The sequence below is a fragment of the Hordeum vulgare genome, chromosome 1H (assembly GCF_904849725.1).
Source record: "Hordeum vulgare subsp. vulgare chromosome 1H, MorexV3_pseudomolecules_assembly, whole genome shotgun sequence".
Classification (NCBI taxonomy): Eukaryota; Viridiplantae; Streptophyta; class Magnoliopsida; order Poales; family Poaceae; genus Hordeum; species Hordeum vulgare.
The window spans coordinates 352,735,587-352,749,671 of record NC_058518.1 but is presented as its reverse complement, the minus strand read 5'-3'; positions in this window follow the sequence as shown (position 1 = coordinate 352,749,671).

Here is a 14,085-nt window from a genome sequence, read left to right as displayed (position 1 = left end):
CTTTGCCTCTACTCTTATAGAACTTGTTGAATTTTCTGACCATGAGGCTTATCTTGTCATCAGTGACAATATTGTCCTTTGAGGTAGTGGGATCATCACATGAAGCTTTATAAGCACCGCTTGACTTGTTGTGCAGCTCATCTTTGTCCTTGAGTGAAATCTCAAAAAAAAAATCCTACCAATGAATTCAGTTGGCTTGAAATCTTTGTAATTTGGCATCAAATGGACCAATGTGCACACTGTGTCATACTTTCCATCGAGAGCTCTAAGTATATTCTTGATGATGAATTTGTCGGTTATCTCTTTGCTTCCTAAGCCGGCAATCTCATTGATGATGAGTGCTAGCCTAGAGTGCATTTCAGCGACACCTTCACCATCCTTCATCTTGAACCTATCAAGCTGATTTTGAAGCACATCGAACTTAGGTTCTTTGACAGAATCACTACCTTCGTGCATATGAACTAAAGTATACCAAATCTCTTTTGCATTCTCAAGACGACTGATTTTGTTGAATTCTTTAGATCATAGGCAGTTGAAGATGATGTCGCGGCCTTGAGCATTAACTTGCAACATCTTCAGTTCATCAGCTATCGCATCACGATCTCATTCGTGCCCTTCTCCAAAGAAGTTACATTGCACACCAACACGCATAACTTCCCAAACATAAGGATTAAAGCCAACAATATGCATTTTCATTTTATGCTTCCAACTAGCAAAATAAGTTTCATCGAAATATAGACCTCTACGATGATAGTTTCTCTCACTAGATGCCATACTCTCCTAGGTTGTTAAACCAAAGAAATGGAGACCAAAGCTTTGATACCACTTGTAGGATTCAAAGTATGTATAGAGGGGGGGTGATTAGACTACTTGACAAGATATTTTTTTGCCTTTTCCCAATTTTACTTAAGAGGCAGCTACGGCAGTTATAGCTGATCAAGTACACCTACACATGCAATTCTAATAGTATACCAGCGGAAAGTAAAACATTCAAGTGTAAAGTAGAGGAGTAAGGCAAGGAGATCAAACGCGTGAGGTTGACGCAGCGATTTTTGGCATGGTTCTGATAGGTGGCGCTATCGTACGTCCATGTTAGTGGGGACTTCAACCCACGAAGGGGAGCGACTACGAGAGTCCACGGAGGGCTCCACCCACGGAGGGTCCACAAAGAAGCGGCCTTGTATATTCCATCACGACTTCCTTCCAAGGAGGACTAGCCTTACTCATGGTAGATCTTCACGAAGTAGGCGATCTCCTTGCCCTTACAAACATCTTGGTTCAACTCCACAACACGAAGTAGGAGGTCCCAAGCGATACCTAACCAATCTAGGAGGCAGCACCCTCCAAAAGGTAATAGATGTGGTAGATCAATGAACTCCTTGCTCTTGTTCTTCTAAAGAGAGTCTCCTCAACACAAATCACTCTCTCATAGAATATTCATGGGTAGGAGAGGTTGATTTGGTGGAAAGCAGTTTTGGGGGGGGGGGGGCTAAAGATCAAGTTTCAAATGATAGGATTGGAATATCTTGGTCTCAACACATGAGTAGGTGGCTCTCTCTCAAAAAATGGATCTCGCAGTGAAGTGTGTCTTCCGAGTGCTTCTCCCACGAATGAGAGGTGGGTGAAGGGGTATATATAGGCAGGAGCCAAAATCCAACCGTTGCATGCAAAAACGCACACTCGGTGACACCGAAGTTGACAACTCGATGGTACCGACTAGCACAAAGGTCTGAACTTTTTTAATCTCGGTGAGACCGATATATGAAACTCGGTGGCATTGAAAAGGTGACTAACAGTCATATGGCCAAACTCGGTGGCACCAATACTCAAACTCGAAAATTCCGATTTTGTGTATCTTGGCAACAGAATGTAGGTCACACCGAACTCGGTAGCACCAACTTGCTTTCGGTTGCACCGATTTGGTGGTAATTGCTAGGGTTTCTATATGAGGTCAAACACGGTGGATCCGATATGGGAATGTTGCTGACACCGAATTTGTGTATATGGATTTTGACACAGTGGATATGTGGGAAAATGACTAAGTGTTTTCGTGGCTAACTTAAAACATTTGAATACTTAGTTCATTTTACTACCTCATCCCCTTTTAATATTATTGGCTTTCCTATGGACTCAAAAGTGATTTCTCACAAATATAAAATGAAGAGTCTTCTAGCTTGAAGCTTGAGCCAATATTATTCCTTTCTTGCATCCAGGGGCATCTCCACATCAACCTTAAGCCACAGCATCTTTTGAACTTTTTCTGAAATATACTTGGAAATCATATTAGTCCAATTATGCATATGTTGTGATCAATTATCAAAATCACCCTAGGGAGCAATTGTCCTTTCAAAACCAAATAGATGATGGTGGAAGGATGGACGAAAAACAAACACACAAAGGTGGGAGGAGAGACGAAAAAACCATGGAACGTGAGCTACCAAGTCCCCAATTAGGAGTAGAGATTTGTTTGACATGATTTAGATGTTAGTTTCCTTAAAATCTATTTTTTCATGAAAATCTATTATCTGTTTCCTAAAACAAATTGCACTAATGAAAGGGATAGGTTGATTTTGATAAGGTAGAAAAGTTAGATTAAAATCTATCATTTGTTTCGTCACACAAATTGCACTAATAAGAGTGATTGGTTTATTTGGATAACTTAGGAAAGTTAAAACCTTGATTTGTTTTATGTTAGGAAAGTCTTGGTTTGTAATAAAGAGTAGAAATAAAAATAAATCGATGGACCAGGGTGGGAGGGGGTTGTGGTAGGAGAGACGGAAAAACCATGTGAAAATGGGGGATGAAAATAAACGTGGATGCAATTCTGCCAACTGAGAATTTAGGAGTAGAGATAGACTGCCTCTTTGACTATGGAAAACCATGTTAGATGGGAACATACATGAATCATATTCTCTTCACACTAGAAATATGTGTGCAATTGTTGTCGGAAGCAAATTTATGTTCTTTTGGAATCAAATTTTGGTATGATTGGAACATATGTACTTCCTCCGTTCCTAAATATAAGTCTTTTTAGACATTCCACTACTCTCAACATAAGAAACAAAATAATTGAATCGACACTCTAAAGTATGTCCATATACATCTATATGTAGTCTGTAGTTTAATATCTAAAAAGTCTTATATTTAGGAACAGAGGGAGTAATTGATGCTTCACGTATGTAATCTATTTGATCCAATGGAAGTTTCAAAAAAATGAATATGTTACTCACACAAGTGTGATTCTGATGCTACTAAGTAAATATCCTATTTCATACAACTATGCATCTAAAAGTGGTGCAATACGCATCCACATTACTGCATTATAACCGTACTATTTGCATTGTGGTAGAAAATGTTTCCACATATCACAATATGTGTTTCCTAGCTACTATTTTTAAATAATACATTTTTCTAATAAATTTAAAAAATATTACACCGTTAATACAATCTTGAAAAATAATACAGTGTGAACCTAGCCGAAGCTGACTGGCCCAAGTCGCCTTTGCCAAAGCCGGTTAGGGCCGTGTGAGCTTTGGTTAGGCCGATAGGCCACTCGGCTGCCTCATCCAGCTCCAGTCGGCTATGCCAAAGGCGAATGGTTCCAGCCGATTTAAGCGTACCTATTTAACACTATTTGGCTTAGCCATGACCAATTAGCTCTAGTCAGTTTTGACAAAGCCGATACGTGCATGCATTTATATTTTCCTGTGTAATTAAGATTTTTTGGTGATCACAATGACAAAAAAGCCCCTCTAGTTCCCCACGTGGCAGCTCCCACTATTGGACGAGGCGGCAAGACTTTTTCCGCATAATTTCCCGCTTCTCACTTCCTTCCATAACTTCCCGCCATAGTTTCCCGCTTCTTAATTCCCACCTATATCTCCCGCCATAGTTTCCTGCTTCTTAGTTCCCGCCTATATATCCCGCCATAGTTTCCCGCGTCTGTGTTCCTGCCTATTCTTCTCTTTTGAACCTATAAAACCCCCTCCGCACTAAGGTTGGAAAGCAGTCTAGTGTAGTTTTGTAGTAGTGTTAAGATGTCTGGTTATCCTTTTGATCGTAGTTTTCACACTAGTATGTGCCGATGCCTTCTGCATTTAGACAACAACTTCAAGAGATACAACAGAATAGTTCCATGACACGAACTCATCAGTAGTGACATCGTACTGAATGATTTGTCTCACACATTTGCTAGGAGCAGGTGGCCTCCAAAGACCTTTGAGGAGATACAAAAAGAACTTCTTGGGATGCATGGAAGATGGCAGAAGCAACTGCATAAGAGTGCGACATGCGTGAAGATTGCAATAGAAATACTTTTCTATGGAAAAATGACATCGAGGACGAGGACGACATCTTCATGCCGAGCAGCAAGGCCAAGACTACTACATCATTGAAGGGAGAGAGATCTGCATCGTCGAAGGGCAAGAGCTCTGCATCGTCGAAGGGCAAGAGATTTGCATCGATGGAGGATGACAATGATGCCTTCATGTAGTTGTCAAGTTTTATTTTGTAAGTTCGGTCATACCGTTTAATTCAGATGTATTTTGTATTAGTTGTTTGTACAATCTTATTGTAGGGGCATTATGTTCTATCAAAGCACGACGTTGGATGCATTATTTTGTAGTATAAGTATTATCCCCTCTAAACTAACTGAGCACTAAAATAGAACATGAATATGTCTCATACATAAGTAGATAGTCATTTGTCCCACACAGAATAGACATGTATCTCACGAGCTGCCGCCAAGCCTACAAGGCGTGCTTAGGGCGTGGTTGTGCATTGATTGCTTGGGGCCACCTCGTAGCGCTCCTGGCCCTATTCTCTGGCCTGTAAATTCACATACATTTCAAAAACCGTAGAGAGCCTCTCGAGACACTTTTCCCGGCGCCGCAAGTCTTTGTTCCTCCATGTTCCCATCTGTAGCCCTGTTCTGATGCCCTGCAAGAGGGAGGATCGATCACGGAGGGCCTCTATATAAATCTTGTTCCTCCTATTATGATGTGTGAGTAGTTCACCATAGACCTACGAGTCCGTAGTTTGTACCTAGATGGCTATCTCTCCCTATGTTCTTCATTGCCAGGATCGCCACGATTCCCGCGGTGATCTATCTTATGTAACCACTCTTTTGTGGAGCTTTTGTTCGGATCCGATGAATTATGGGTTTATGTTCAGATTATTCATGAGATTGTATTGAGTTCCCCTCTTCCCACGCCCACTCCCCCATTACTCCACCTTCTTCCTCCCATCGCTCCTACCTCTACCATCTCCTCCCGAGTGCGGCAGCCACTCAGGGTCCTCACCCAGCCTGGCTACAACAGATCTGGCGAGATCCTCACCGCCCATGAACCTTCCATGCTAATCAGCTAGGCGAGGGCACATGGCCAGCCACCTCCCAACCGCCGCCCAGCCAGACATCAATGTATCCGGCGGTATTGCCCCATCTTCTCCACTACCCCGCCACATCCCTCCCTCCACCCACCATCTCCACCAGCTCACCGTGCCTTCTCTTCCTCTTGCCAGGGGCCACCGTGCCTCCTCTTTCTCCTGCTCGGTTCCGCTCGCAACTCCTCTTCCCGAGCCCTACCACCTGCTTTCCCCCAACACCTACCATCGCCGAATCGCGGCCAGTCATGCCACTTAGGCAGCCTCCCGTGGCCTCGCGGATTCGGCAAGGGACCTTACCAACTCCACTTCAGATCCATCTGCCAGCGACGCCCACCCCCCTCAAAACCAGCATCTTGTCGGGGTGCAAGGATCCAGATCCTCTGACGCCCACGCGCCGCCGAACAACGTCTCCCCCGAGCCCCCACTCTACTGCGCCGGGCGCCACAACATGTGATGGATCTCAGCTTTGTTGGTCCACCATATCATTATGGAGCTAAATCCGAGAGCTCTCGTGTCACCGTCGCCTGAACTCTACCGACCTCCCCTTTCGCATCTCCCTGCGACGTTCCCAGCATGCATTACAAGGCGGTGAAGCCGTGCAGTTTGCTATATGAATACCCATGATGCTCATGCAGTGCACTTCCTTATGCAGTGCACAAACCGCTACACTACAACCCACCTCCCATGTGCCGCAATCATCAAGCCGCTGCTTGGATGTCCTGTCAAGGGTCTTCCCCAGTGTTGCGCCGCACTGACAGATCTCACGTTGAGCTGCCGCTCCTATCTTGTAGTCCAACCGTCCCGAGCTTGCACTGCGCCGCACTGACATAATCAGTTTTTAGTGGTCTTGATGTGTGTTACTACTGTAGAGACATCATCATATCCTTATTTTTAAGCTTTGTGCCAAGTTTTAGCCTCCGTTTGCAAGAAAGTTCAAAAGTTGTGACATGTTGTCCAGAAACAGATTATGTATGCTTGACGGACAAATTCGTCAAAAATCACCAGATCACCTTTTTGATCTGAAATGTTTTGACAACATTCTCTATATAATTGTATTTTTAGCTTGTGTTCTGAGTTTTCTGATTTGAGTTGCAGAAGTGCCCCGAAAAAATTATTTACTACCTGTTGTTCTGTTTTTCACAGATTCTGCCACGTTTTGCGTTTTCATTATTTTGCAAAGCTTAAGCTTGCTTTTCCTTTGCAAAAAACCTTTTGGCAATCATGAGAACTAGTATCTTTTCATGAAAATATTTATTTCCAGTAGATAATGAATTATTTTATCATGGGTACTGACCACTCTAATCAGTTTATGATGAGTTCCGTATGAATGGAGTTTTCAAGTATGCGATGGAAGATGATGAAAGAAGATCTAGGAGTGTCTAGTGCTCAAGATTCGGGATGTCCCCATGCACCCCCAATAAATATTCAAGGAGATTCAAGTGTATAAGCTTGGGGATGCCCCCTTGCATCCCTTTCTCCATCAACAATCATCAGTTCATCCATCTCCATGCTATATTTTTATCACTTCATATGTTATGTGCTATGCTTGGAGCGTCCCGCTCTTTACTTTTAAGTTTTTTTAGTTTTTCTTGCTGGTCATAACAAGTCGGAACCTACGTTCCTTGTTTGGGAGATAAACACGCTCCACTCCATCCTAGAACACAACATAGGTTTTCATGCTTATATTTTTGTGTGTTCTTTATCTTTTCATAGCTGCTGTCATGCTTAGCTCTTAGTTTTCCTGATTATATTTTTAAGAGCTATTATTTAGGTTGCTTCTGGAACTCTCTTGAGTTATCATGCTTATCTTGTTTAGAGAGTTGGCTCGTTGCACTGAGTTGTGTGTCTTGCATGAGTAGGTAATTAAGGTTGTTATTTAAGTATAGTAGTAACTTGCAATAGTTTTGTGGTATCGATTTGAGTAATGTTTGGACTATTGGTGCCAAGAGATTGAGCGTATTAGTGATAGGTGTCGTATTTTGGGAAATCCGTGTGTTTTTCAAAAACAAAAAAAGTAGTTGAGAACTCTAGCTACTAGATTGATCGCTAACCTCTGGAGGGGTTGGAATATATAGAGTAACCTCACATTACCATGGGTCGAGGATGCACAAGGATAACCAAACCCCCAAACACTCCTCCTCGGGGTACTTGTCTCTTTGTGAATTCCTAACTAGATATAGAGTTACCGATAATAAGTGTATGAGTTCTTCGGACAAATGTGAGTATTCGATTGTTGGCACTTCCACCATCCATATTTTGCTAGACTCTTTGGTACCGTGCATTGCCCTTTCTCATCTTGAGAGTTGGTGCAAACTTCACCGGTGCATCCAAACCCTTGGCATGATACGCTGTGTCATCATAAGCCTCATTATATCTTTCCTCAAAACAGCCATGATACCTACCTATTAACGCATTTCCATAGCCTTTCCGAGATACATTGCCATGCAACATCCACCATCTCATGACTTGATCTTCATGTCATACATGCTTTTGCTTGATCGAGGAGCCGCATGTTAGTTGGGCCTTGCCCTTATTATTGCTACATGACGCGCTAGTTTCATTGCATATCCCGCTAAACTGGCAGAGGCATACATTTGCATACATCATGATAGTTTTCATTTGTCTTTATGTGAGTACTTCTTATAAAGTGTGATGATCTTCTTTTTATTCTTGTAAAACATAGAGTGTTGCCCTTAAGCGAGGAAAATATCCCAAAGAGGACAAATTAAAAGATCCCAAAGAGGACAAATGAGAGATAAGAAGAAAGAGCCAAAGAGGCCACAAAATAAATAAAAAATAAAGATAAAAAAAGAAATAAAAAGAGAGAAGGGGGCAACACTAATATTCTTTTTGAAAGATCCACACTCGTACTCCATTGTTATAGTTGTACTACATAGAGATTATCATTCATGCATAACTATGTGGGGACCCTTACACTATAGAACTTGGCTTGTATATTCCAAAGATGAGCCTCCTCAAATGAGCTCTAGGTCTTCATGAGCAAGCAAGTTGTATGCACCCCCACTAGTTCTATTGGAGAGCTTACCTTAGCTCATATGTGCATCCGTTGCATGGAAATCCCTACTCCTCGCATCATATCTATCATTTGGCTTTCTCTCGCCTATGGTTGTCCTCATTGATGTGAGCCTTCCATACCTTTTTTCTCTTCCTTCCCATCATTATTATATTTGCCATCCTAAGTGCAAACATATCTTGCTTGTGCTCATCCATTGCATGAGTGCTCAAAGTGGAAAGAAAGAGGATCATTTTGACTTGTGCCTGACTAGTGGTGTGGGGATTAGTCAAAATAAGATTCCGAAGGAGACCAAGTGTGAAGTTTAGTAGATTGAGTTCTCAATTAAAAATATATTTTATACTCTCAACCCAACTACCACTTCTTGCACGCAAACACCATTTGGAGACATTCATGTCACGGACAGAGAGAGCTCTTGCACCATTATATTCTTACTTTGCTAATTTCAATACTAAATATAGACTCTTGCTTGTTATTGTCTTGACTTGAATTGCGTATATTAATTTCTTTACTTTAAAGTTATTATATGTGTGTTAGCAAGTCACCACAGAAATTATTGTGTTATCATTTACCTACTCGAGGACGAGCAGGAATTAAGCTTGGGATGTTGATACGTCCCAAACGTATCTATAATTTCTGCTTGTTCCATGATCTTTGGGTGACATATTTGGACTAACCAACTTACTCAGTGCACCCAGTGCTATTTTTTGTCTGCTGATGTATTTTTTGTAGGGGCTTTTATCCAATCCAAAGCCCCAAAAATCTCGAGAAAAAATATATAAAAATCAGCATGACGGAAGCTTCCGGAGCACCAAAGGTGGGCCAGAGGGGAGCCAGGGGCTGCCCAGGCGGCCTCGCTGCATGGCCTGGTGATACGTCTGCGTGGCCTGCGTGTCCTCACCCATTGACAGAAGGGGTAGCGAGGCATGCATCGTGTTGTTGCCATCAAGGGTAAAAATATGGGGGTTATATCATATTGCATGAATTTATCCCTCTACATCATGTCATCTTGCTTAAGACGTTACTCTGTTTGTTATGAACTCAATACACTAGATGCATGTTGGATAGCGGTCGATGTGTGGAGTAATAGTAGTAGATGCAGAAAGTATCGGTCTACTTGTCTCGGACGTGATGCCTATATGTATGATCATTGCCTTAGATATCGTCATGACTTTGCGCAATTCTATCAATTGCTCGACAGCAATTCGTTCACCCACCGTAATACTTGCTATCATGAGAGAAGCCTCTAGCGAACATATGGCCCCCGGATCTACTTCACATCATACATTCAGATCTACAAAAATACCAAAAATACTTTGTTGCACTTTTCACCTTTAGATCTCACCTTGCAAATAATCGTGAAGGGATTGACAACCCCTTTTTCGAGTTGGGTGCAAGTTTGTTTGTTTTTGCGCAGGTTCATTGGTGCCTCATCTTGATACTCCTATTGGATTGATACCTTGGTTCCCAAACTGAGGGAAATACTTATCGCTACTTTGCTGCATCACCCTTTTCTCTTAAAGGGAAAAACCAACGCAAGCTCAAGAGGTAGCAAGAAGGATTTCTGGCACCGTTGCCTGGGAGTATTCAAAGTTAAGCATATCTACGAAGTAACGATCGCAAACTCATCTCTTGCATTTACATTATTTGCCTTTTGCCTCCCGTTTTCCTCTCCCCCACTTCTGAAAAACAAAAATTACAAAAATATTTGCCTTTTTCTTTTGCCTTTCCTTTGCTTGCTAAAAATCTATTGATATGGATCCTCACCCACTTGCTAATCTCTTTAAGAGATCCAATTATGTTGAACCAATTGCTAGTGAGTTGAGTGCACTTGACTATCTTTATGAAGTTTTGCTTGAGATGTGTGAATCTGAAAATTGTGATGAAGAAATTTGTGAAGTGATTCACGAGGGTTCCTTGAATGAAAAGCATGATTGCAATGGTTTCATTATAAATTCTATGAATGTCAATTATGCTGAAAATATGCAAAACCCTAAGCTTGGAGATGCTAGTTTTGCTATGTCCACTACTTGTTGCAATGATCATGATTGGGGTGATGATTTTTCTTATGATCTTGAAAATTTGTTTAAGCCTCATGATGAATATTATATTGATAATAATGTTTGCAATAATATTGAAAGTGGGTTTGGAGAAGTCATGACTTTTGTTGATGATAATCCCACTATTTTTGAAGAGCGTCAACTTTGCATGCATGTGGATCATGAAAAGAATATCCTATGTGATAGTTATATTGTTGAATTTGAATATGATCCCACATGTAATTATTATGAGAGGGGAAAATATGGTTGTATAAATTTTCATATCACTAAATCACCTCTTGTTATGTTGAGATTGCTATTGTCTCTTTCCTCTTCCTTGCATATGGTAGCTATTGGTTGTCTTGATAATTTGTTTTCCTATAAAATGCCTATGCATAGGAAGTATGTTAGACTTAGATGTGATTTTAAAATGCTTTATGATGCTCTCGTTGTGCTTCAATTCTTGTCTTTTGTGTGAGCATCATTGAAATCGTTAAGCCTAGCTAAGGGCGTTAAACGATAGCGCTTGTTGGGAGGCAACCCAATGAATAAATTTATTTTTGCTTTTTGCTTTCTGTTTTGTTGTGTCCACACCATCATAATTCTGTTATGATTGTGGTTTTTATGTTTTTTAGTGTTTGTGCCAAGTAGAACCTTTATGATTAGTTTTGGTGATAGTTGTTTAATCATGCTGAAAAAGATAGAAACTTTGTGCTCACGAAGTTATTTGTAATTCCTATCCACAAAGATCTTTTGAGTTGATTATTTTTTCTGCTAATTGATATGCAAATTTCCCGAACTTTAATAATTTTCAGAATTTTGGGGATACGAGAGGTATACGAAGTATACAGATTGCTACAGACTGGTCTGTTTTTGACAGATTCTGTTTTTGTTGTGTTGATTGCTTATTTTGATGAAATTATGGTTAGTATCGGGGGGTAATAGCCATGCAAAAGTGAGAATACAGTAATATAACTTCAATCAAAATGGAAATTAAATTTACTACAGTACAAAGAGTTGGTGGTTTGTTTTCTTATGCTAATGATATCACGAGTTTCTGTTTAAGTTTTGTGTTGTGAAGTTTTCAAGTTTTGGGTGATGTTCTCATGGACAATGGAATAAAGAGTGGAAAGAGCTTAAGCTTGGCGATGCCCAAGACATCCCAAGCCAAATTCAAGGACACCAAAAAGCCTAAGCTTGGGGATGCCCCGGGAAGGCATCCCCTCTTTCGTCTTCAATCCATTGGTAATGTTACTTGGAGCTATATTTTTATTCACCACATGATATGTGTTTTGCTTGGAGCGTCGTGTATTATAGGAGTCTTTGCTTTTTGTTTTGTCACAATCATCCTTGCTGCACACATTTTGAGAGGGACATGTACTCATCGGGAATTTGTTATAATACTCAATGAGCTTCACTTATATCACTTGAGTTAGGCAATTTAGCTCGCATGTGCTTCACTTATATCTTTTGAGCTAGATATTTTGCTCTAGTGCTTCACTTAAATCTTTGTAGAGCACGGCGGTGTCATATTTTGAAGAAATGAAAACTCTAGATCTTCAGTTATATCTTTTTGAGAGTGCTCTCTCTAAGTAACTTGGTAATTGGCGTGTGCTATGAAATTAGTCCTAAATATGATAGGCATCCAAAGAGGATATAATAAAAATTTCATATTCAAGTGCACTGATTAAGTAAGAGAAGTTTGATTCCTCACAATTAGTTTTGAGATATGGATATGGTAATATTAGAGTTATGTTAGTAGGGTGTTGTGAATCTAGAAATACTTGTGTTGAGGTTAGTGATTCCCATAGCATGCACGTATGGTGAACCGCTATGTTAGGAAGTTGGAGCATAATTGATTTATTGATTGTCATCCTTTGTGTCGCGGTCGGGATCGCGTGATGGTTAACACCTACCAACCCTTCCCCTAGGAGTATGCGTTTAGCACTTTGTTTCGATTACTAATAAAACTTTCGCAATAAGTATATGATTTCTTCATGACTAATAAGAGTCCATGGTGTAGACACACTCTCACCTTCCACCATTGCTAGCCTCTCTAGTACCGCGCAACTTTTGCCAGTGCACAAACCCAGCATATACCTTCCTCGAAACAGCCACCATACCTACCTATTGTGGCATTTTCATAGCCATTCCGAGATATATTGTCGTGCAACTCCCACCGTTCCATCTCATGACATGTGCTGTCACTTTCATATTGACATTGCATGATCGTAAGATAGCTAGCGAGATGTTTCAACGTCATACGCTAAGCTAGATCTTTGCACATCCCGGTACACTGGCGGAGGCATTTCATATAGAGTCATCATTGTTCCAAGTATTGAGTTGTAAGTAAACAAAAGTGTGATGATCATCATTATTAGAGCATTGTCCCATGTGAGGAAATAAAATAAAGAGGCCAAAGATGCCCACCAAAAAAAAAGAGGCCAAAGAGCCCAAACAAAAAAAGAGAAAAAGAGAGAAGGGACAATGCTACTATCTTTTTCCACACTTGTGCTTCAAAATAGCACCATGTTCTTCATGATAGAGAGTCTCTTGTTTTGTCACTTCCATATACTAGTGGGAATTTTAATTATATAACTTGGCTTGTATATTCCAGTGATGGGCTTCCTCAAAATTGCCCTAGGTCTTCGTGAGCAAGCAAGTTGGGTGCACACCCACTAGTTTTCTTTTTGAGCTTTCACACACTTATAGCTCTAGTGCATCCTTTGCATGGCAATCCCTACTCATTCACATTGATATCTATTGATGGACATCTCCATAGCCCATTGATACACCGAGTCGATGTGACCATCTCCTCCTTTTTGCCTCACGCTCATGTATTGCGTGAGAGTTGAAAAGTTTGAGAAAGTAAGAGTGCGAAAACAATTACTTGGCCAATACCGGGGTTGTGCATGATTTAAATTCGTTGTGTGGGCATGATGGAGCATAGCCAGACTATATGACTTTGTAGGGATAACTATCTTTGGCCTTGTTATTTCAAAAGTTCATGATTACTTTGCTAGTATGCTTGAAGTATTATTGTTTTCATGTCAATAGTACTATTTTTTTGAATCTAATGGATCTGAACATTCATGCCACAAGAAAGAAGTTACAAAGAACAAATTTGCTAGGTAGCATTCCACATAAAAAATTTGGTCTTTATTACTTCCGTACTCGAGGACGAGCAGGAGTTAAGCTTGGGGATGCTTGATACGTCTCCAACGTATCTATAATTTTTGATGGTTCCATGCTATTAACATGTCAACTTTGGATGTTTCATATGCATGAATATGCTATTATATATCTTTTTTGGGACTAACCTATTAATTCAGTGCCAAGTGCCAGTTTCAGTTTTTTCCGTGTTTTTGACCTTTTTCAGAAAAGAATATTAATCGGAGTCCAAATGGAATAAAACCTACGGGATCATTTTTTCATGACAAAAGATACGCAGGGGACTTCAGAACCAAGGCAGGAGACCTCGTGGGAGTTCACAAGCCCCCTAGGCGTGCCCTAGGGGGGCGTGATGACCCACAAGTATAGGGGATCAATCGTGTTCCTTTCGATAAGTAAGAGTGTCGAAACCAACGAGGAGCAGAAGGATCTGACAAGTGGTTTTTAGCAAAGTAA